This window comes from Petaurus breviceps, unplaced genomic scaffold (assembly GCF_028583685.1).
Source record: "Petaurus breviceps papuanus isolate PSGF00001 unplaced genomic scaffold, PetGlider_PUasm1.0 125, whole genome shotgun sequence".
Classification (NCBI taxonomy): domain Eukaryota; kingdom Metazoa; phylum Chordata; class Mammalia; order Diprotodontia; family Petauridae; genus Petaurus; species Petaurus breviceps.
Window position 1 is genome coordinate 4,714,866 of NW_027185653.1, and position 25,128 is coordinate 4,739,993.

At 37.3% G+C, this 25,128-nt stretch overlaps 1 pseudogene; it reads right to left on the minus strand.

The window, feature by feature from the left end:
• Positions 1–23,529: 23,529 nt before the first annotated feature.
• LOC138163529 (carbonic anhydrase 2 pseudogene) lies at positions 23,530–24,321 on the minus strand (annotated as a pseudogene).
• Between the last annotated feature and the right edge of the window lie 807 nt (positions 24,322–25,128).

Sequence of the window (25,128 nt, forward strand, 5' to 3'; positions counted from 1 at the left end):
TACTTCTGAAGTATTTCTGCTCACTCTTATAGGCCACAGAGGAATTGGTTCTTCCCATCAAGAGACTATCTTCAGTCAACTAGAAGGGAGTTTGAATCACAGGGGTCTGGGGATCATAGTCTCCTGGGTCTTCTCAGGAAAATGATAGGGCACACACACACACACACACACACACACACACACACGTCCAATCAAGGGGCAAGGCATGTTTAGCTCCATAGACAATACCTCCTTTGAACAAGTGTGAGTCAATTTCATCAAATTGATTTATAGAGATTAATAAGATTCATCAAGGCTCCTGATTACACCTGCTGTATAAATACAGAAAAACCTCATAGATTAGCCTGATGTAGTAAGCATAAAAATTCCTAATCAAGGGACATCTAGGTGGCATAGTGAATAGAGGAGCCAGGAGGACCTGAGTTCAAATCCATTCTCAGAAACTTAACACTTACTAGCCCTGTAACCTTGGGCAAGTCACTTAACCACAATTGCCCTGCCTTCCCCCCTCCAAAAATTAAAAAAAAAAAGAATTGCTAATCAAAACATTCCAGAGAGACACAAAAGAATAATTAGTTGAATTAGAACTAGTGTCTTTCTTCAATCAAAATTCCCCTTTTATGTTCTGTAAAAGGAGTTGGCTGTTCATAAATCATAGATAGATAGAAATGTACAAAGTAAGGGAGTTAAGCCTATGCTCTGTTCCCAACAGGGCTGCAGATGATCTGGTTCCTTGAGGACATGCACACATGTGGAAGCAGGATCTCCTGGAAGAAGCCAGGCTTGGCTCCATTCCTCCTCTCATATGGGAAGGAGGTAACACATGCAGGTATTCAGATGGCACCAGAAACAGCTAGGTGTCTCACTAAGTGGCTACGCAAACTTGGGATATTTATTTCATCCCCTTCAGCCTCCATTTCATCCTCTGAAATAGAAGTGAACTAGATGAGAGGTATCAAACAGGAGACCTTGGGCCACATGTGGTGCTGAAAACAGCTGGAACCAGAGTCAAATGGAATGGGGAAATATTTAGCAAAATAAATCAAAAATACAATAAAACAAAGAAAACGTAACATTTTAAAACTAAGTCCAAAGTGTCCCACAGGGATCCTTATCAATAGATAAGTTGCCACTGTGTCTATTTTAGTTTGACACCACTGGCCTAGGTGAGCAAGCTTTAGCTTCTGCCAGCTCTGAAAATACTATGATTTTAAATCCATTCTTATTGAAATTTCACTCTCTCCTTCCTTGCTGAAAGAGCTAGCTGAATCTGGCTTTCTTTGTCCTGTCTCCTTGAGTTTGTATGGCTATAATAAGAAATGATCCTGACTGAAGGGCACACATAATTCAGTTAATTGCCTCACACTCCAGCACATTGCTATTTAGAACCGGTCTGTTTCTTTTCATTGTAACAGCATGGAAATAAATAAGCAATTTTCATACATTAGAAAACATAAGCATGCCAGAGCTTAATTCATACTCTTGTGATTAATAATCCAGAGCACCCAGATGAAATACACTCTGCCACATAAACACCATTCCATTATACCAGTCATTTAGGTGTGAAATATCACTGAAAGTTGTCTTACTGTTGGGCCTGGGGAAATACCATCAAATGCTTTGCAAGTGGGGAGGGGGGGCTTGTTCTCCTGACATTGGCCAGTAAGAAATGTAGTCTAGCTTTTTTCAAGAGGGATTTACTGGGCTTTGTATGAACTCTGAAAATGTGCATAACTCCAAGCAAATATATTTTCTGTGCCTTGTTTATTAATGGACAGAAAATCTAACCTAAAAATGAAATTGATTTTATTCACTTAGGATTTTATACTCCATTGCACAATCACAACCCAGCAAATTCTTCATTAAGAGAGATAATTACTTTAATGAAGATTAAATATAATTTAAAATTCACATTCATCTTTATCTACCTAATGCAGGTTGAATTAACCTCAGATGAGGGGTAGGTTGGGAGTGAAGGGCAAGGAAAGTGGAAAATCCTTTAAACGACCTCACCTGCACAATCAGAGGCCAACCCTACAAGGCCTTGGTGACTCTCATCCTCCTCTTCTTCATAGTAATTCCTTCCATCAGTGTCTCTGTCCTCAACTCAGCCTCAGTTCTGCAAACCCATTCTGTTCATGATGTCTGTCAGAACTTGTAGGAAATATAGTAATTAAAACATGAATTACTGCAGTCAGTTGCTGTTGGGTGAATTTGTGTACATGTCTAACTTGAGAAACAAAGATAAAAATTCAAATCAAAGAGCTGGCAAGTTGGTCAGTAGAAGAATACAATATTTCTCCCCCTCCTGCTAATTGTTTCAACTGCACACTTACTATCAAATAGACCATTATTGTCTGTAAATGGATTTGATTGGAATGACTAATAAATTAATAAATCAATGATGGTTAGGATTTCAGTCAATTTTTCATATAGGAATTTCAAAGCTTAGAACTGCCTAGAATAAAACTTCCTACTAAAATATCAACAGTAATAATGACAATAATAATCACAAGTGATATTTATATAATGTTTTAAGGCCTGATAAGCACTTCGTATGCATCGACAACATCATAACAAAATATGTAGGACTATGGTCTGGGTTCCCTTGGGAATGTGATAGAAGTTACTAACAAATAGTATTAGGTAGTGGTTGAAACCGAAGAGAAGTGGGCTGAGGAACATAGTTCAGAATACCTAGGCAAAATGTGGCCATTTTATCATTTCTATGGAGTCAAGTCAGAGATATGTCCACTAATACTATTCTAATGCCTCAAGAAGCCATGGAGGTGACCCTGGGTTTTTGAAAACTGTATCTGTGCAAGTTCTGGTGATCCAACCAAACTTGAAAGGCATTGAGTCAAAAAGAGAGAGAAAAGCAGGTCAGCAGAAAAGGACCTTTTATTGTCTACTGTAGGTCAGGAATATCATCCACCAAAGTGTAAAAAAGTTTCACACATTAATGGGAGAGGCAGAAGGAAAATCTAAATCCTCTGATTCAAAATCTAATGTTATAGCTCCAGACTGCTATCTTTATTCCATTCAATTCATTCTCAACACTACTGGACTGAACATATTTAAGAAAGGAAATACCAATATGAATGAAATGATAGATCTTTGAGGAAAGGTATAAAAAAGTATTAACTGGCCCTCGAATGTCTTATATTGGTATTAAATCTTTTACATTGAGAAATAATAAATGTAGACATTCGATTCATTTATAAAGACTGACTTTCAGTGGCCAAAAGCATTTCTCAATTTGTATCTCTGAAGCATTCTATAAAAGCTCCAAAGATTAAAATTCATAAGACCAAACAATGCTATTAAACCCTGAAAGAACCATATTAAGAATCTTTTCTTACTATTATCAGCACAAAGCATGCCATTGTTTTGGAATGGGAGATACACCACCCAATCTTAGAGACACAAAGACCACTACAGACTAACGTGAAACTGCAGTCATGTCCAACTCTTCAAAATTCTATTTGGGATTTAATAATTTTATTTTATTTTATTCCACTACTAAGGAAAGGGGGTAGGACATGAGGAGGAAGTTAACAGGCAAGAATCTCAGCCCAGCCCCTAGTTTGGTCTTTTGCAATTGTCACCAACTATTCTATGTGTTGAACTCCATTGTTTCTTAGCTGCTAGGGCACTGCTTAATACTATCAGCACCTTCTAAATTCAGCACCCTGGGAAATGTCCTAATTACCAGCCCTCCTTATAGTTCTGAATATTATAACATCAAAGTGAGTTCACAGTATCCATTTAAATCTTTATAGTATCAATAAACCATACATTGGAAAATAGAAGAGAACTTTAAAATTATATAATTATATATATATAATAAATATATATAATATAATATATAATAAATAATATAAAACTATATAATCCAATGCCCTAGGTATTTAGATGAAGAAACTGAAGTGAAGAGAAGTTAAGGGGCTGACCTAAGATCATACAAGGAGCAAATAGGAAAGGAAGAATTCAAAGATAAGACCTCTTACTCAAAATCTACTAATTACTATGGCTCCTGGTTGCTATCTCGATGGAATTCAGTCTTAACACTAGTGGGCTAACAATACACAATCAAGTACTTACCACCATTCAGAGAATTCAGAGGACAATAACTCTAGACAAAATTTCCAGACGAACTTTAATATGCCTAATTCTTGTATAAATATTTTTACCCATCCCACTTTCCTCCAAAATTTTAGACTTACATAAGATAAACTATTTTTTGTAATTCATCTGCCGTACACTATCCTGCTACTTTAATACATTAAAAGAGACCTATTAGACACCCATCTCTCCTACTATGTCCTTAGACAAATCATTTTACCTTTCTGGCTCTCAGTTTCCTTACCTGTAAATGAAGGCATTTGAATATGCCTTCAAACACTAAAAATCTGTGATATTGTGACTAGATGATCTCTGAACTTCCTCCAAGATTTATACATCTATGATGCTATACCTAGCTGTAGTACTAATGCAATATTCAAAGCTCCAATGGTCATTATAAATATATCTGCATAGTGTTCAATAGCAAAATATAACACACTCTCCATATAGAAGACAGAAGGAAAACAATATTCAGACATGAGAAAACTGAATCCCAAAACCAGTAAGGCCCATTCCGTCATAGTATCAAAAAAGCTAATAAGCCATAATAGCACAGAGAGCCACAGCATCCTTTAGCCTTCCCCACAAACCAATATTTACTCACAAGCCTAATTTTCTCCCTCAGATGCATCCTCTCCTCCCTCCAATGGAGCTGCTCTGATTCATGGCTTCCTGCGGGCCCTACTCCACCCTTCAGCAAACTCCTTCCACCACAGGCTCCATGTGATTACATTCAGCCTATTAGGGGACAGAGTATATTTTCAAAGCAGGGAAGGTCTTTAAATTCCCTTAGGTTTATTAAGGGGCAGGGAAGATCTTCAAATTCCCATTATACTAGTTTAGCATAAAGAAGGTATTTAATAAATATTTCTTGAATAATGTTACTATGACTAATAATAACTAGTATTTAACAAGGCTTTAAGTTTTTTAAGTGCTTTACAAATATGATCTCATTTGGTTCCCACAATGTCACTGAGAGGTAAGTTTAATATTATTCCCATTTTATAGATAAGGAAACTGAAGTTGAGAGAGGTAAGTGATTTGTCAAGGGTCACACAGCTAGCAAAGATTTGTATTCAGGTTTTCCTGAGTCAAAATTCAGCACTCTATCCACTGTGTGCTATTTAACTGTCTCCTGAATCATGTTTGTTTGTTTGATTTTCCCAAAAAAAATTGTTTTAATTTTTCATCAGTTTCCAATTATCTGTTTATAAGAATCAATATATAAGAATTATAATAATCAATTAATAGATCATCTAAAATCAAATATATCTCCACAATGTCCTGTTCCAAAATTAAATCATCTTATTTTGAAAATTATCTGAATAAATCATCCCAATTAAAGTATTTTCCAAGAAAGAGTAGTGAAAAAGTTATCTTGCTAACAATATGAATCTATCATTATGCCAACTGTCAGTTCTATTATTTCCCAAAGCCCTTCATTCTGTTCTTGTCCAACACTTGTTCAAGTGACTGGGGTAGAAGTTAGTATCCATGCTTCTTTTTTTCCATTTTGCTTCCTTCATGACAGTATTTATCTCTTCATTGCAGCTTTCAGAGATTAGCTACAATACCTATTAATAGTTACATGTCTCTTTAAAGTTTCAAGGAGAAAAATGGGCAGTACCTTTGACTAAATCTGAAAATTAACTTTGGTTCACTAAAGAAAACTTACAGACTTCATGAATAGGCACAATCTTTAAACTGTAAAGATGCTAATGCTTTTCTAGGCAGAACCAATCCATTTGATAAACAGAACAAGTTGAATGTAACTCTTTAATTGCTTTCTGTAGAATGATTATCTTCCTATGTCACCTATTGTATAAAGCAAAAATGTTAACAAGAGCCCTAACTGGAGGCATCATTGGGAATTAAAAAACAAAGAAGCATAAGTTTTCACTAAATATGCCTTTTGTGTCCACATGTGAACTGCATTTGTGTGCTCAAGAAATGGAATGGAAACCTGCTGCCCTGCATTATCAAATGTAAACATCTTCATTAGTTTTGATGCAGTTGCTGCTAGACTAGATCTATAAAAGTGGCTATGAAAGACAGCAATTTGTTTGTTATTTCAGTAAAACTTCAAAAAGAAATCCCTAAGCCTTCATTGATCTCTTCTGCCAACTTTTCAAACTGCATAGCTTGTTGGTAAAAGCTACATTCAAACTCCCTGCCAATGCTACTTCTCCAAAGAGGGTCTCAAAGGGATGCCAAACTTGTGATTGTTAACAAGAAACTACAAATTTCTGAAGTGAATGCACTAACCTAGCTTCAACTTATGAAGCTGAAGTTCTTCCCAGCAAGAGTCTCTCTGCAGTCTAGAAAGAGTCTATCATCAGTCACCTAGAAGAAAGTTTTAATCACAGGGGTCTGTGATTAAAATCTTTGTTCTCAGAAGCATGGTCTTAGCCTGTCCTAACTGCAGGAGAGAGAGACAGACAGAGACAGAAACAGAGAAGTCACACAGCTACCAAGGTCTGAGGCCAGATGTTAACTCAGGCAGATGAGTATTCCTCACTCTAGGCCCAGCACTCTATACACTGCACCACCTAGCTGCCCCATTATGCCCACACATAGTATGCATGTCCTTAATAAATGTTTATTGAATTGCTTGTATAAAAGGAAAGGAATTTATATCGGATGATCTCTAAAGTTCATCCAGCTCTCAATCTATGATCGTAGTTTCCATTGGATTACTGAATTCTAGAGCTACAAAAAACCCTGGAGATCAACTGGGTTATTTTCATTGTAAAGGTAGAGAGTGTTTTTCTCTATCCAAGAGGAAGAAAGGAAGGTATACAAAGAGAAGCCAATATGTGCCCATGCGCAGGACTAAAAGGAATGTGTAAAGAATCTCTTGGAAGGTGGGGTAGGCAGATGCTGAAATAATTAATCAAATTACAAGTTTTGCATTATACAAGCACCAAGTTGTTCCAGTTAAATTCCTTTGAAAATGCATAAAAAGGACTTAATTCTTCTAAGTCTTTAATAGGCTTTCAACCCTCTTGGGTTTGAGCAAATAAATGTGACTTGCTCTAGTCCTACAGCAGCAAAGGCCTCACTTATAGATTCAAACTAGTCTAGTTCGACTATAAAAATTTGTAAAAACAATTTATAACTTATCAAACTGACCCAGCCCCCAACCCAGCTAAGATTCTCATCTTCCCAACTTTGACTGACCATCCATTGTCTCCCAGGCCTTTTCATTGAAAACACTACAACTCTATTGACAAATGTTCCCATCAGCCATATTAGAATGATCATAAGCAAATACTTTGTAACTCAACACCCCTTCTTCTGCTTTGAGAAGGAATCTACAGATGTTATGAAAATGGAGAGAAGAAAATTCCAGATAAATAGTGGTTATTCATCAACAAGAAAACTTATTCGTAAAGTGATTACATGATTTACCTAAGGTCACATAACTAAATAATGGTAGAGTAGAATTTAAAAGTCAATGCATTGGCATCAATGGTGTTGGAAGTCCAATTTTCAAAACAGAGTAAGAAAGATACACATGAAATTAGGTTGTGTGTGCCCATGTTTTAATTTCTCTCAAGCTGGCTTGACTGCATTGCCTGGGAGTTAAAGTCCAGAACCCGGCAAAGGGGCAAGTCTAAGATTGGCTCAGTTTGAGTTTGGGGGGCACAGGGTTATATGCCCTTCAAAGATTGGGTATTTTAAGGGGTGCCAATCAATTCTGACTGGTCAGCATGCTAGGAGGTGGGCTACTTTAAAATGAGGACTTGAGGATGTGACTGAGGTCACTTAATGTGGGTACAAAGCCTTGTCAATAGTGGCTGATATCACCTACCATCAGTCTATCTTCGGAGGAAATACTTGTTCTATCAGACCACCCCCAGTCTTGGGCTCTCTAAGCAGAGGAATCTAACTCCACCCAAGCCTGAGAAGGATAAAATCAATTCAGACTTGGGTTAGGTTTGACCAGGACAAGAAGATTCAATACAATCTCATTATCAGTAATGTCCTTCTAAAGGACAGACTAAATTTATAAAGGGGAGAGAGTTGACAGGGGAACCTCTGAGTCTCCAAGATACTTCATACTAAGATTTAAAATCATTTTTCACAATGGGGATGGTATCTAAACCCCCAAAAGGAAAAAAAAAACACGTCTTTGGGATCTAGACCCCCAAAAGAAAAAGCCCCTGGACTTCTCACATGGTCCATGTCCCAGGCATTTATCTGGGGCACGTGGCCCTTCCAGTTCCTTCTCAGTCATCTCCCAGGCACCCCAGACTACTTGGTCACTCCTAGATCCTTCCCACAGTCTTTCTGCATTGAAGTTTCATCTTGTCCCCCATTAAATTGCTCATATTCCTTAAGAATCTGGCTCACTTGTATTAGCACTGTTTTTGGTTTGGGTTTGTTTGTTTGTTTTTTGCTTTTTGGAGGGGGGGATGGTAGGGCAATTGGGGTTAAGTGACTGACCCAAGGTCACACAGCTAGTTTTGTGTTCAGTGTCTGAGGCCGGATTTGAAGTCAGGACCTCCTGGCTCCAGGACTGGTGCTCTATTCACTGCCCCACCTAGCCGCCCCTGATAGCTAGAATCTCATTTTATGCTCACAAAAACCCTGTGATGAGGATGCTATTCTGCCCATTTTATGGATAAGGAAACTGAGGAAAACAAAAGTTTGAGAAATAGATACATGCATATATTCACATGTGTCAGACTATAAGTTAATGTGAAATTACTATGAAAACAATTAGTTTTACTTTAAAAACTTTTGTACTTAAAATATTTCATATTTTGTACTTTTAAAGCATAAAATGATTTTCTACTAAAAAAGAAAAGCAAGCTCTACATATAAAAATTTTAAGATTCATATTCCTTCTGTTCTACATGGAAATGGAAATGCTTATTTTATTGGTTTAAGTTTAGGGGAAAAAAAGTATGTTCCTATATTTGACCATTCCTGAACACCTTTTTCTATTCTGGATTCCATTATTATTTCCATGTATTTAACCTGGACCTTAAAAATTTCCAAAACACTGATGCAATTCTCTTCCCTGGATTGTTTCTGCTACGGTTTAGGTCTAGGGGTGCTCAAGACCCCAAAATATTAACCTGCTGGGTCCTGCAGAATGAATATGACTCAAGCCTTCTCTCAGCCAAAGTAAAACAAAGTTTGTTAAAAGACTCTCCATATTGGGTAGATTCTTAAGGAGTCTAAGTGATGAAGGTCAGGGTTCCATAAAAATGATGAGGTTAGGGGTTAGGGGTTCTCAGGACCCCCAAATACTAACACACCAGGTCCTGCCCAATGAATTTCACTAAAGTCTTCCCTCAGCCAAAGAAAAGCAAAGTTTATTAAAGATTAGCCATATTGGATAGACTCTTCAGGAGTCTTGGTATCTGTGATGCTTACATTTGGCAAGTGGGCCAGGATCTGACACAGAGTGAGCCTGTGCTAGATAATTCTCTGCACTCTCACACTCATGGAGGCAAGATGGGGTCTTATATAGAGAAAGGTTGTGTGAGGAATCTAGGGGTAATCTAGGGGAGGTGTTTGGGGAGGGTCTTCAGGAGGAGTCAAATGAGGTGGACTCCAGTGATGAGAGATTAAGGATGAGAGGTAGCTGGAGGCTACCTGGAGATGAGACAAAAGAAGGTTTGGGAGGATCAAGGGTGGGAGCTAACTGGACAGAGGAGGGCTAGGCTAGTAACAGAGATTTGGGCCTAGTTATAATGAAAGGCTTATGGCCTCAGGCAAATGCCTCATCAAGTGGGAAGATTCAAGGAGAGTTCAGGGGTTTCCCGGAGCCTGTACCCCATTGTTTCTATAGGATAATTTAGAGCAAAGAACACTGAACTTGAAGTTAGGAAATCGGGATTTGAATCCTTGATTTGATATTTATTATCTGGGTCAGAAGTCACTGAACTAGAGTTAAAAGGGACCTCAGAGTTCATCTGCTTCAACCCTCCTCTCCATTTTGGAGATAACAAAACCATGGCTCAGGGAGGTTAAATGATTTGCTCGAAGTTACACAAGTCTATCATAAGCACTACTAACTCAGTGATTATGAAGAAATCATCTGCTACCTCAGAGTTATCTACCTTGTAAATGAAAGTTTGCAGACGTTTGAAAACTTGAATGCTGATGAGGTGTGGGCTCTGGGAACCCCTCTTGTCCTTGACAATTAAATTGTCCCATTGTCCATCTACTTCCCATCCTTGAGCCTATCAAAATATCCACCCTTGAACTGGCCTAGCCCACCATTGTCTGTAGTCTCCAGGTAGCCTCCAGCAACTTCCCACCCTTAATCACTCATTGGCCTCCTCTGACTTCTCCTGAAGACCCTCCCCAAACTCCTCCTCTAGACCTCCCACAACCTTTGGTATATAAGATCCCATCTTCCCTCCACATGGTGTGAGAGCACCACAAAATTGTCTAGCACAGACTTACTCTATGTCCAATACAAGAGAACTTTTAATAAACTTTATTTTTCTTTGGCTGAGAACACTTGAGTTGAATTCATTTGGCAGGACCTGGCATATTGGTATTTTGGGGTCTCCAGAGCAACCCTAACCCTCTTTACCGGTAACCTCTTCAAACACTATATGTATGTGTGTACGTGTATGTATTACTGTTTTATTTCTATTTTTTTTTCTAGATATATCTTCTACCAACAAAAAATTGGAAAATTTCCACTAACCAGACCGCCCATGACCTTTACTGAATAGCTAAGGATATAGAAAGGAAAGCCATCCATGATACTGGTCTCACAAGGATTATTAGTCAGAGAATTATATTCTCTCCAAGCTTGGCAGGTCAGACAAAAACTGACCTGTCTGAAGAAGTGCCTGAGCAGCAAGAACAAATGTTATTAAGCTGCTGTTTACTGACAACTAAATGATATGTAGGAGGGGTAAGAATTAAATTTGGAGATAAAACCAGGATCTTGACTGAGCTGCAGGGCTAAGAGATGTTAAATGAGAAAAAACAATAGCACTGTCAAGTCCTATTGTTTAAAGCATAAAACTCTTTCCCTAAGTCCTGAAATGAATAGAGTTACATGGTATTGGGTTTGCCCCTAAGATACTTACAAAGGAAAATTGTTTAACAACTTTCTGGTTTGATTCTCATCTGCATTGGGAATTTTGTCTTGTTTTCTTTCTCTTAACCCAAAGAGACACTTGCACCTTGAAAATGACTACAGGAAAAATCCATTATAAAATATTTCACTATTACAATAAAACTGTTTGCTTATACAATGTGTTGCAGTTGAAAAATATCTCCTTACATTTTCTATTGGCATCCTCCAAATAACCTACTGGAAATAAAGTAATGTAAACATTCCTCATCTCCATAGAAATGGGGAAAACAATAGATACTAAATCTTACATACCCTGACAGAAACTTATGGGGAATGGTTCTGATTCACCTTTTTTTCCCCTTTGGATTTTATTGCAGAGGTTGAAAAGGGATATTGGTAAATTACTTAGCTTCAAAGAATATAACAAAGAAATAATTTGTTCCTTAAAGCAAAAAAAAAAGAATATCATTACCCCCATTTTACAGATGAGAAAACTAAAATTCAGAAAGGTCAGAAGTTAAGTGACTTAGCCAAAGCCAAGCCAGTAGACATCCTAACTAGTTGGTGGCAAAGTCAGGACTTAAACCTAGATCTCCTGACTCAAAAATCTCAAAAATCACCAGGCAGTAAAGACAAAACTGGAAGCAATATTACAGATGAGCTAATCTAAACCCGTTGTTTTATTCAGTTTTATTGCTTGCTTGTTTATTTACATATGTATATGCTTTATGTATTGCTTTTCTACTTATATTAGAATCATTTCTCAAATATACTCCCCCCCAGGAATTGAAGCGTAGTGAAAATATTTACTCAGCAGCTACACCTACAAAGTAGCGAAATTCTATCAAGCAGGAGGAACTCTTTCATTATTTGTTCTTTTTGGATGCTCCTTTTTTTCAAGAGCTCAAAGTTTGACCTCCTTTTTGTGATCTTTTAATTTAGGTTGCAGTAGTTTTTGTTTATTTTGTTCTTTTTGTTCTGTTTGTATCACTCTGAGTCAGTTCATACAAATCTTCCTCAGTTTCTCTGAATTCATCAACAATCATTTTTTACTGCACAATGATGTTCCTTTATATTCACATACTACAGTTTGTCCATCAGTTCCCTAACAAGTACACATTTCTTTATGACTACAAATAAGTGTTTATATGAATATTTTGGCATATAGGGGTCCTTTCTGTCTTTGACTTCCTTGGAAAAGAGGTAAAATAACTTGTCTGTGGTAACTCAAGTAAAAATGGCAAAGCCAAGATTTGGATGCCAGTCTCCTGAATACAAATCCAGTACTCCTTATATGGCAAGTCCAAATGTTAATCATTATCATTACAGCCTACTTAGGAAGACAAAATTAACACATTTAAAAAAATAAAACAATGAAGCTAAACATCATTACTTGTATTATAATATGAGGGAGAACAAGGTAGATGAAAGAAGTCAAGGAATGCTACATGGATGAAGAGGGAATTTATATGGGCAGTGAAGACTAAGTGGTGTAAAGCTGAATGAATAGATGAAGGGAAAGGATTAAAAGTGATAAAAATGGAAGGAAGGCATGCCTGGAGAATAGTAAAAGTACCAACCTGAATGCAATGAACCATACATATAAGGAAGCACTGAAAGTTGACTGAGGTCACATTTTATATGGCCTTCAACCATAGAGAGAAGAAGAGAAATTGGAATGAAAGACAGAATCATTGTAGACCCTTGAACTGAGTCAACTGCTGGGAAGTAACACTATAAAAGTCATAGTTTAAGACTATTATTCCAGCAATGGTATGCTGGTTAGATTGGAGGAAGAAAGGATCAAATACACTGATGTCTCTTTCTAACTAGAACAATGAAAACCATATAATTCAAGGATTGGCATGAAATAAAAGAAATATTTTTTTTCCAAAATATCTATTATAATATCAGATGATCAAAATATCTAGAGTGTTTTTCTCTTTTCCTCCTGGATTGTGTGTTTAATATAAAAAAAAACAAAACTAGAAAACAGAACAAATTACCGATAAGGGGAGTGTTATCAGAAAGTCAGTACGATGTAGCATCTTACTTGTGTGACTTTGGACAAGGTGTTATCTTTGAACCTGGTTCCTCACTTATAAAACAAGGAGGTCAGATGAGATAGCCCCTGCAGTCCCCAGACCTCTTGCTGTTATTCAATTGAATGCAACCTCATTCAGGCTTTTATTGGCAAGGATCCTGGAGTGGTTTGCCTTTTCCTTCTCCAGTTCATTTTACAGATGAAAAAACTGAGGCAAACAGGGATGTGACTTGCCCAGGCTCACACAGTTAGTGAATGTCTAAGGTCATGTTTGAACTCAGGTCTTCCTGACTCCGGGCCTGTCAGTCACTGCACCACCTAGTTGCTCTAATGATCTTATAATCCTGTTACAGATATTTAGGGTAGTAGATCTAGAACCAGAAGAGACATCAGAGGGTGCCTAATTCATCTCCCTCATTTTATAGACGTATGAGACTTTTTATAGTCACCTAAACTGTATACCACAATCCCCTCTTCTGTGAAATGGGAGAAAGAAAAACACCTGCCTTAAAGTGTTATTTGTGAAGAACATAGGAGAATATTAAGGAAAATATTTTGCAAAATCATAAGTTGCTACATACATGAGAACTCTTGCTGTTGTAATTGTTATTTTTTAATTCTTATCAGTTTGACTGGAAGGCGTTGATTCCCAAACCAGTTTGAGGAGTATATGTAGCTATAACTATTAAAGATTATTTTCTCCACAAAAGCTTTATTATGGTGTGTAGGTGACCTTGAGTTCTCAAACCACAAGCCCTGGCAAGTCCCATAAAGCTGGCAAGTTGGAAAGGCTTCAAGTGCAGCCCCAGTGATGGACTTTTTTCTATTTTCTGAGAAGCAGCCTAGCTAAATTGGGAGACACATCACCAGAGCTTTAACCACTGAGGAAGAATTTTTTTGGCTGCAGCAACTCATTAAACTATCTACTGAAGCATGGTTGGTGTGAAAAAGATCTCTCTCAGTGTTTAAAGCACCCATACAGATGAAACTCAAAATCAGAGAAAACCTAGAAGCAATAAGAATGTTGCCTTAGCAGTCAATATATCCTCTAAGCAGTCTTTATACTGACTGCCCATAATGTCTTCATTTTTATACTAGTATTTATAAAATCTATATTTACCACCAAAGTTTGTACCACCTTTCAAAATCTTCAAGGATATGAGAAACAATCATTTAAAAAGTTGATGTTGAGTAGCTGACCTCTATCTAATAGACTGAGTTACATTAGATTTTTTTTTACATGTAGTTCTGATATGGAAGGATATCATTCTGCCTATAGATGGGTCATATCTGTGTAACAATGAGATGTGTCATAACATTGTTTTGCAGTAGCTAAAATTAGTTCATTACCCCAATGGTATGCATAAGAAAAGAGTAGTGAAGAAGAATGAAGCCAACTGATTTATTCAAACTCATACAGTGAATTTTATTTTGTATAGCTGGCTTTGTATTTGTAAAACACTTGTGACTGTAGCCAATTTGTTAACAATCTTCTTTAACATTGATTAGAGAACATTTCTCAATCTCTTCCTATGAACTACCTGTTGTGCTAACCACTGGGGATATAAAGGGATAAAATAAACTGCCTCTGCTCTTAAGGAGCTCAACTACTAATGAAGGAGAGAACACATATAAGAAAGGTGAGCCATGAAACAGATTGAAAGACTCAGTGGTCTTAAAAGTGTAGCTACAGATCAAATAGCAAGACCCAGTAGTTTTTAGGGTGAAGCAAAACGACAGATGGCCAGGGTCCTATACGGCTCTGTTCTGTAGCAGAGGATAAGACTGGTAGCAAATTTACAAACCTTTTCAAGGAGTGATACTTATAAAGGTAAAATACAAATCAAATACATACCAATACAAACCAAAATTTAAAATTGCATATAAATTATACTTGATGATGAGTGATCCTCAGCACACCTCCTAAACAAAGCAAAGATAGAAATGCCAGATATATGCCACAATATAGGTGGAAGTACTTTTTCTGGTAGCAAAAACTTAAAATGAAATTACTGAAAACACTAAGCTATAAATGCCAACTATGCCAATGAATTTGTAACCTCATTAATATGTGGATTCTTTCAAATGAGGTATGTGTCCATCCAATATGATTGCCCATCCTATGGGCTTGTTCATCTTCTTCTAAAATTCAGTTTTGGGGTCAACAACTTGCTGGGTTTCACCCATCCTATCTGAAATGTTGGGGCTCATCTTGGGGATCATTTGAGGAAATGAATAAAGCACATCCCCTATCAAGGGAGAAAGGGGCAGAGAGAAATCAAGAAAACTTTGTAGAAAAAAAAAGTTGGGGGTTTTATGCAAGTTTTAACAAAGTCTCAATGAAAATAGATGATAGTTAATTCATTGTATTAACTACACTCCTGACTTAACCAGTCTTTCTCTACAAAGTCCAAGAAACCACTTCATACTGGACTCTCACTCCAGCCCTAATCTTCAAATATTAGAATCACTCTCTGCTTGGGCAGCCTCTCCCTCTGATTGGCTTGTTTCTAGAACCTCCAATTTTAAGAAGTCCCAGACTAGTACATATACCCTTTGATCCAACAATACCACTGCTAGGTCTGAATCCCAAAGAGATCATTAAAGAGGGTAAAGTAGCCACATGTACAAAAATATTTAAAGCAGTTCTTTTTGTAGTGGCCAAGAATTAGAAATTGAGGGGATACCATCAATTGGGGAATGACTGAACAAATTGTAATATATGAATAATGGAATACTATTGTTCTATATGAAATGGTGAGCAAGTGGGCTTCAGAAAAACCTGGAAAGACTTGCATGAACTGATGGTGAATGAAGTGAGCAGAACCAGGAGAACACTGCACACAGTAACAGCAACATTGTGTCCTGACTGAATTTGTTAAATTTAGCTCTTCAGAGCAATGCAATGATCTAAGGCAATTCCAAAAAACATTGATAGAGGGGTGGCTACATTGCACAGTGAATAGAGCACCAGCCCTGGAGTCAAGAGTACCTGAGTTCAAATCCAGCCTTAGACACTTAACACTTACTAGCTGTGTGACCTAGGGCAAGTCACTTAACCCCAATTACCCCTCCAAAAAAAAAAGCAAACAAAAAACAATGATAGAAAATACTATCCATATCCGGAGAAAGAATTATGGAGTCTGAAGACAGATCAAAGCATATGATTTTTTTCCTTTTTTTCTGATTCTTCTTTACAAACATTACTAATGTGGAAATATGTTTAATATGACCATATAGCAATAGCCTATATCAGATTTCATGCCATCTTGGGGAGGTGAAGGAGGGAAGGAAAATTTAGAACTCAAAATCCTATAAAAGCAAATGTTAAAATCTAAATATACATGTATTTTTTTTTTAAGTTTCAGACCAGCCATGTCTTCATTCCTATCCAGGCTTGAATCATAACTCCTAATGACAGGGTATGGGCCTGGAAACTCCCACACCTCCCATCACACCCCCAACTTCCCCTGAACTTTCCCACATGGACAAGTCTCTTGAGTTCATCTGAGGCATCAACTCATTCCAGTAATCATTTTAACTGCCCTTTCCATTGTGGCCTTCATTATCTGCAGTTGGTCCCATCTGTAGCAGCAAGCACACTAGCACACCCAGGATAGCTGCTAGCACAGGTTCTTTGATCTGCTTTTCTAAAGGAAAGCAACTCAAAAAGGGTTAACAATCTTACTTTATTCATATACCATTTACCTAGTTCAGGGGGGAAAGTCAGCACCTGGAACTTCAGAGAATACAAACAGAAGTTGTGAGCAGACAAAAAATACAGACAGAGAGCAGGTGGAGCCAAGATGGTGGAGTAAAGGCAGGAACTTGCTGGAGCTCCTCCTCCAACAACCTCCAATACCTATAAAAAAATGACTCTACACAAACTTTAGAGCTACAGAACCCACAAAGCGACAGAGAGAAACAAATCTCCCGCTAAAGGCAACTTGGCCGGCTGGCGGGAATAGTCTATTGGGCTATGCTGGGAGCCAAACACAGGCCCAGGTAAGCCACAGGCCGAGACTCCTGGCCCAGACTGGCCCACGCAGACTTTAGGAGAGTAAATCACCAGCAGCTATGGTGGTTTCCAGACTTCTCAACCCATAAATGCCAAAGAGAAAGTAAAAGGTCAGTAGGGAATTCTGTTGGAAATAGGTGAGAGAAAAGTGTAGTCTGGCCCCTGTCCCTGGAGCAGTGGAGGTAAGGGCAGCTGCAACTGCTGCTGCATGGCTGCCTCCACAGCTCCTGGCCTTCACATCATAGGAGGACCAAGCAACCATTCAGAGGGCAATCTCTTACTTTGACCTTCTTAAATCTTGGGAGATGGTTCTAGGGTAGAGAATGCTAGTGTGCCACAGCTTATGGTGGCTGTAGAGAGGGCACCCCCTTCATAGTTCTGACAACTGTGAAAACCCCAGCAATTTGGGAGACACAGCTCTCTCCACTGTGGAAGAAGAGTGCTACCTTGGCAAAGAGCTCAAAAGTCAAGTAACTAGCTGGCAAGATGAGCAAACAGAGGAAGCACAATCAGACAATACAATCTCTTTTTGAAGACAAAATGCATCAAAACATGGGACCAGAAGAAGACAAGAAAGTCAAAACTCCTCCATCAAAAGCTTCCTAGAAAAATATGAATTGGTTACAGGCCAGTGAGGAGTTAAAAAAGGATTTTGAAAATCAAGTAAGAGAAGTGGAGGGAAAAAAGGGAAGTGAAATGAGAATGATGCAAGAAAATCATGAAAAGTGAGTCACCAGCCTGACTGAAGAAAATAACACCTTAAAAAAATAGACTAACTCAAGTGGCAAAAGAGGCCCAAAAAACCAGTGAGGAGAAGAATGCCTTTAAAAGTCAAATTGCCCAGATGGAAAAGGAATTTCAAAAACTCATGGGAGAGACAATTCCTTCAAAATTAGACTGGAGTAAATGGAAGCTAATGACTATGAGAAATCAAGATACTATAAAACAGATCTAAACAAATGGAAAAATAGGAAGCAATGTGAAATATCTCACTGGAAAAACCACTGACCTGGAAAATGTATACAGGTGAGATAATTTAAAAATTATTGAACTACCTGAAGGTCATGATAAAAAAAAGAATCTAAAGGGTGTCTAGGTGGCACAGTGAATAGAGCACCGGCCTAGGAGTCAAAAGGAGCTGAATTCAAATCTGGCCTCAGACACTTGACATACTAGCCATGTGACCTTGGGCAAGTCACTTAACCCCAATTGCCCTGCCTTCCTCCTCCCAAAAAGAAAAAAAAAAAAGAACCTAGAAATCATCCTCCCAAGAAATTCTCAAGGAAATTGCCTTGATATTCTAGAACCAGAGGGCAAAATAGAAATTAAAGAATTCACTAACCGTCTCTTGAAAAAGATCCCCAAAAGAAAACTCCTAGGAATATTATAACAAAATTCCAGAATTCCCAGGTCAAGGAGAAAATATTACAAGCAGCCAGGAAAAAACAATTTGAGTATTATGGAAACACAATCAAGATAATACAAGATCTAGCAGCTTCTACATTAAGGGATCAAAGGGCTCAGAATAAGACATTACAGAGTTCAAAGGAGATAGGAATAAATCCAAGAATCACCTACCCAGCAAAACTGAGTATAATGCTACAGAGGAAAATATGGTCATTCAATGAAATAGAGGACTTTCAAGCATTCTTGATGAAAAAACCAGAGCTAAACAGAAAATTTGACTTTCAAGTACAAGAAACAACAGAAGCATGAGAAGGTAAACAGGAATAAGAAATCATAAGGAACTTATTAAAGTTGAACTATTTACATTCCTATTTGGAAAACCAATAATTGTTAACTCATAAGACTTTTCTCAGTATGATAGTTGAAGGAAATATATACGTAAATATATGTATGCATACATACACATGTATGTATAGGAGGGTGTGTGTATAAATACATCTCTGTGTGTGTATGTGTGTACATGTATAGACAGAGGGCACATGATCAACTGAATAGGAAGGAATGATATCTAAAAAATAAAATTAAGAGGTGAGAAAGGAATATAATGAGAGAAAGAGAAAGAGAGAGATCGAATAGGGTAAATTATCTCATAAAAAAAGAGACAAGAAAAAACTGTTACAATGGAGGGGAAGAACAGGAAGGTGAAAGGGAATGGGTCAATCATACTTTCCTTGAATTTTGTTTAAGGAGGGAATAACATACATAATCAATTGGGTATCTTACTCCACAGGAAAGTAGGGGGGAAGGGGATAAGAGGCAGGGGGATGATAGAAGGGAGGGCAGACTGAGGGAGAGGGTAGTTAGAAGCACAAAGGCTTGAAAAGTGACAGGATCAAAGCAGAAAATAGAATAAGTGGGGGGCAGGACAGTATGGAGGGAAATATAGTTAGTCTTTCACAATATATCTACTATGGAAACATTTTGTGTAACTCCACATGTACAATCTATATTGAATTGTTTATCTTCCCAGTGGGGCTGGGTAAAAAAGGAAGAAGGGAAAGAATCTGGAAACCAAAATTTTAAAACAGATGTTAAAAACAAATTTTAAAAATTGCTTTTTTACATGCAACTGAGAAATAAGATATATAGACACTGGGGCATAGAAATCCATCTTGCCCTACTAGAAAGTTAGAGGGGTAATGGGGGAAGATATAAGAGAGAGCAGATTGGAAGCAGGGGTATTCAGTAGGTGTGCTATTTTGGGGTGGGGAGAGGGGAAAGACAGCAAGAAAATTTGTAACTTAAAATCTTGTGGAAATGAATATTGAAAACTAAAATTAAACAAATAAAAACAAAGAAATGCTTCCATGGATGAAGAGAAGCTGAGTCAGAATTAAAAATGCATACAAACGGTCAGAGCAAGTGAGGATGACAGCTTTGAACTGCTGAGTAATGAAAAAAGCTGGTTAATTCCTCCAACATGGCTAATGTTAGTTCTATTTCTTTTTTTACTTTTCTTTCCTGATCTTACAGTTAATGAACATTACTAGAAGGAAGTGGTCAAGTAACCAGTGAGATCAGGAGAACCATCAGAGTCGATAGAGAGTTCACACTGGCAACTAAAATTTGTAGCAGATTCTGCAGAAGCAGTAGTAGTTATGACAGGAAATAGCTGAAGAAGGAGGTGGAAATAAACTGGGGTAGAAATCCTTCTTGCCTACTAGAAATTTAGGGGGATATGGGGGAGGAAAAAAGAGAAAACAGATTGGGGCAGGGATATTCAGTAGGCTCACTATTTTGAGGTAGAGGATAGGGTAAAGATGGGGAGAAAATTTGTAACTCAAAATCTTGTGGAAATGAATGTTGAAAACTAAAATAAATTATGAAAATTGAAAAATAAAAAAAGAATAAAAAACATATTGGTTAAAAAATTCCTTAAGGGATGGCTAGGTGACATGGTGGCCCTGGAGTCAGGAGGACCTGAGTTCAAATTCAGCCTCAGACACTCAACACAAACACAAAACTAGCCATGTGACCTTTGGCAAGTCACTTAACCCCAATTTCCCTACCCTCCTCCCTCCAAAATAACAAACAAACAAAAAGAAAGAAATACCTTAGCAAACTCTGAATTTCAATCAAATAACAAGGATTTGAAGGCCTACTAATATTTATTGAGTGTTGAAAAATAAAGGGTTATCTAAATGAAAGGCCAAAAAAAAGATGAGCAAAAACAACAACAACAAAAAGAATCAGACCATAGAAAGTTGCTATGGTGACAGAGAAGATCAAGAAACAAACTCAGAGGAGGACAATAATGTCAAAACACCTATGGACAAAACCCCAAAGAAAAGAGGGAAGTGGTCTCAAGCATAGAAATAACTCACAGAAGAGTTCAAAAGGGAGCTTAAAAAATCATATGAGAGAGGTAAAAGAAGAACTTGGAAAAGAAATGAGAGTGATGCAAGAGAATTATAAAAAAGTCAACAGCTTAGAAAAAGAAAAAAAAGTGCTTAAAAAGTATAATTGGCCAAATGAAAAGGAGATACAATAATTCACAGAAGAAAAAAAGTTCATTAGAAAGTAAAAATGGACAAATAGAAAAGGAAGTCCAAAAGCTAACTGAGGAAAACAGTGCCTTAAAAGTTAGAATTGGGCAAGTGGAAGCTAATGACTCCATAAGAAATAAAAAATCAATCAAACCAATTCAAAAGAATGAAAAAAAATAAAAGAAAATGTAAATACCTCATTGGAGAAACTGACCTGGTAAATAGATCAAGGAGAGATAATGTCAGAATCATTGGACTACCTGAAATCTATAGTCAAAAAGAGGACATAGACAGTATCTTTCAAGGAATTATCAAGGAAACCTGCTCTGGTATCCTGGAACCATAGGGCAAAATAATTATTGAAAGATTTCACTGGTCTCTTCAGGAAAGAAATCTCAAAATAAAAATTCCAAGGAACATTGTATCCAAATTTTGGAACTATTAGGGTCAAGGAAAGAATACTGCAAATGACCAGAAAAACAATTCAAATAACAGGGAGGTACAATAAGGATTACCCAGGACTCAGCAGCTGCAACATTAAAGGATCAGAGGTCATGGAACATAATATTGCAGAAGGCTATACAGCTAGGACTATAACCAAGAAACCCCTACCTGATGAAAGTAAGAATAATATTTCAAGCAGGGAAATAGCTATTCAATCAAATAAAAGGATTTCAAGCTTTCATAAGGAAAAGGCTGGAATTGAACAAAAAATTGAATCTCCAACATCAAGACCCAAGTAAAGTCTAAAAAAGTAAAAGGGAAAAGAAAACATAAGAGATTCAATGGAGCTGAACTTATTTATATCTCTATATAGGAAAACAATACTTGTAACTCTTAAAAACTTCCACCAGTAATAGTATAGCTAGAAGGAATATATAGATAGATGGCATGTATGGGTGTAAGGTGAATTTCAGGTAATGACAGACACAAAAATAGTTAAAGAATGAGAAAGAGGAATACACTGGGTGCAGAAGCAAGGGAGAGGTAGAATGGGGTAGATTATTTCACATCAAGAGGTGCAAAAAAACTATTATAGTGGAAGGGAAGATGGGAGGATGGGCAGTGTGCAACACTTGAACCTTACTCTCATCAGGGTCAGATCAAAGAGGGAATAACATACACAATCAGTTGGATACAGAAATCTCTCTTACCTGACAGAAAAGTAGGGGAGGCAATTAAGTAAAGGGGGGTATGGAACTGACAGAAGGGAAGGCAGATTAGGGGAAGAGGTAGACAGTGGCAAAACACTCGTGAGGAAAGGGAGAAAGGAGAGAGAGGACAAACAGGAGGAAAAACAGGATGGAAGGAAATACACAGTTAGAAATCTTAATTGTGAATGGGATGAACTTTCACAAAAAAAAAACAGAAGTGAATAACAGAATGGATTGAAAACCAGAATTCTACAAAATGTTGTTTATAAGAAACACTTAAAGCAGAGAGACACAAAGAGAGTGAGGGTAAGGGACTGGAGTAAAAAAAAAAAACAGAGGTAGCAATCTTGTTCTCAGAAAAAAAGCAAAAGTAAAAATAGACCTAATTAAAAGAGATAAGAAAGGAAACTGCATCTTACTAAGAGGTGCCATAGACAATGACTATCAAAACTAAACATATATGCACCTAATGATATTGTATCCAATTGTTTTTATAATTATCTACTTCATTAGCCAACATATATCTAAATTACAATATTAATTTTTGTCTTTCAGTCATGGTATATGTTCTCTGAATGGAAATATAATCTGCATTATAACTATAATTAAAATGTTCTTTATAGAAAATACTTAATTCAAAATTCACAAAAATATCACCCCTGTTTTAAAGATTACCTAGCTACAAACGTGTAAGAAAATTTTTAAACTGTATTTCAATTATCTTAAATGTAACCACTTGGAATCACTATTATTAATTCTGCCTTCTTACACTTTATACTGATGCAATTTAATCACTTATTGGAGGTTTGTCTTCAATTTTCTGTTGTTCTATATTTTAAAAACAGCTTTAGAGTTTATAGCTCTAGACATTCACGTGCCCTATTATATGGGAAGGAAGAAGCAATTCTACTATTCCTTATCATTGATTCCTTGTCACAGAAAAACCATTGCTATCACCAAAGCACCAGGTCAACATCATCTTGCCAAGAATTGCAAATGTGTCTGTGCTTGTAGGTTATGGGATTCACACATTAAGAACATTTTAAGTTGATCTACAAACTTTTTATATTTTATGAGAAAGAATATCAGATACAGATACAAAAAGATTGAGACTAGTGGAGATGCCACCAGTGTACAGACTGAGTTGTGCTTAGCTAGAGGGCCATTTCCCTCATATATCAACAATTGAAAGATCTTCTAACTGTCTTGTCATAGAGGGGCTGAACTGGGTGCCAGTTGCATACCATATGTTTTGAAGGGCTTTCACCAGCATAAGTGAAATAAAGGCTGTAAAACATTGCCATCTGTTCAGGACTCACACAGATATACTCTTGTAAGACAATCCAGGTCACACATTCCAAGAGAGGAGGAGTGTTCAGTGAGCCCCTATAAGTATAAAATTCCAAGGATTCAGGAAGAAGACAAGTCAGGTCAAAGCCAGTGAAGGTTGAATCTTCACCCTTTGTTTTAATTCATAACATCAATGACTTTTTTGAAGTTCTGATTTAGCAGTTCCCATCTATTAAAAAGACCCCAACAACAGCTAGTCCATCATCCTTGGTCACAGCAACCTTGAAACTATCATGCTTTGTATTCCAATGAACCAAGTGAGGCTCAGCTGCATATTGCTTTCCATCCAAAATGTGCTTAGAGCCCTGGATTCCACTGGAGCCCTAGTGAAAATGAAACTGAATCAAGCTGCAGTTCCCAATCAGGGGTCCTCCACTTAACACTGATCTATCAGTGGAATCATCAAACTCAGTGTCAAAAGAGTGACCATTGCTGACAATCCTCTTCGCAGTAGAAGAGTCAGAGGAGAACTTCAAAGGTTTCAGAGCATCATCATACTGTGTTTTAGAGCACTCAATTTCCACAGGAGACTATCATTTTCCATGGGAAATAGGAAAGGTCTTATGCCAGCATTCCTACCTGTTCAATCCTGGCTCATATCCCCAGTGATGTTGGGACATGGTCTTGCAATCTGTTTAGGGTTTAGTAATCAGCTCTTGGGTTGCACCTCTGCACTGGTTACAGCAAGCCCATTGCATCCAGATTCTTAAAGGAGAAGTTAAGTAGGGCTGGCTAGGTGGCACAGTGAAAAGAGCACCAACCCTGGAGTCAGGAGGACCTGAGTTCAAATCCAGCCTCAGTCACTTGAGACAAAAATCTAGCTGTGTGACCTTGGGAAAGTCACTTAACACTAATTGCCCTCCAAATAAAATAAAATAAAAAGTTAAGTGAGTTACAGATTCATCACCAAACAAGAGATAGAGAGTATTACAAAATATAAAATAGATGATTTTCATTATATTAAATGAGAAAGCTTTTGCACAAACAAAACCAAAGCACCAATATTAAAGGGAAATCCGAAAACTGGGAAACAATCTTTATAGCAACTGTCTCTGATAGAGGCATCATTTATCAAATATATAGAGAACTGACTCAAATTTATAAGAATATAAGCCATTCCCCAATTAATAAGAGGTGAAAGGATATGGAGAGGAAGTTTTCAGATGAATAAATCAAAACTGTCTATAGGTATATGAAGAAGTCTCTAAATCATTTTTGATTAGAGAAATGTAAATTAAAACAACTCTGAGGTATGACATCACAGCAATCAGATGGGTCAATATAACAAAAAAAGGAAAATGGTAAATATTGGAGAGGATATGGGAAAATTGGGACACTAACACATCGTTGGTAGAGTTGTGAAGTTCTGGAGAGCAATTTGGAACTATGCCCAAAGGGCAATCAAACCGTGCATACTCTTTGATCCA